This window comes from Pygoscelis adeliae, unplaced genomic scaffold (genome assembly GCF_000699105.1).
Source record: "Pygoscelis adeliae isolate BGI_AS28 unplaced genomic scaffold, ASM69910v1 Scaffold157, whole genome shotgun sequence".
NCBI lineage: Eukaryota > Metazoa > Chordata > Aves > Sphenisciformes > Spheniscidae > Pygoscelis > Pygoscelis adeliae.
In genome coordinates, this window is record NW_008825107.1 from 429,345 (window position 1) to 430,011 (window position 667).

Genomic DNA, 667 nt, shown 5'->3' on the forward strand with positions numbered 1-667 from the left:
GGTGGCGAGCCTGCCAAGGGCAGTCTCTCTCTCCCTTTTCACTCTTCCCACTCCCCTGCCCCTCCCATCTTCACGTGATGATGCACTGCAGCTCCTGGTATTCTCTAGCTGAATGTGTGGAGAGTTAAGAGACAAGGAAAAAAGCACCACATTTTTTCCTGAGTTTGTAAGGTTGAAGGGAAGTACACTGAACAGATGTTGTCAGGACACTGGTTGTGAAGATACGTCTTGTTCATGGTACTTTGAAGCTTTAAACATAACAAAATTTTGTCTTTTTTCCTGTTGCTCACAGACTTTTAGTTGTAGATGACTTAAATAACATTTTAGGATGTTGTCAGAACTGTAAGATTGACTCTTTTGGTTAGCTTGCACCTGGATGTGCAAGGGGGGGAAGGGAAGCAAGAGCTGCAGACCCTAAAGAATGGGAAAGGAGCTGCCCTGCCAAAGTCACAGCTCACAGACCGTGAGGAATTTGGTGGCCTTATAACATGGTATTGCCTTTATTGAGAACTGCTACCTGAGGGAAGATACGGGGCAAGTCCTCAATCTCCCTGTCCACTGCTACTGTCAAAATTGCATTCTTGAGATCTGGAGCTATGAAGGTAAGCAGCTGGATAACATAGGCTATGACAGATGAATTTTTATGAAGTGGGTTTTCAAGACTACC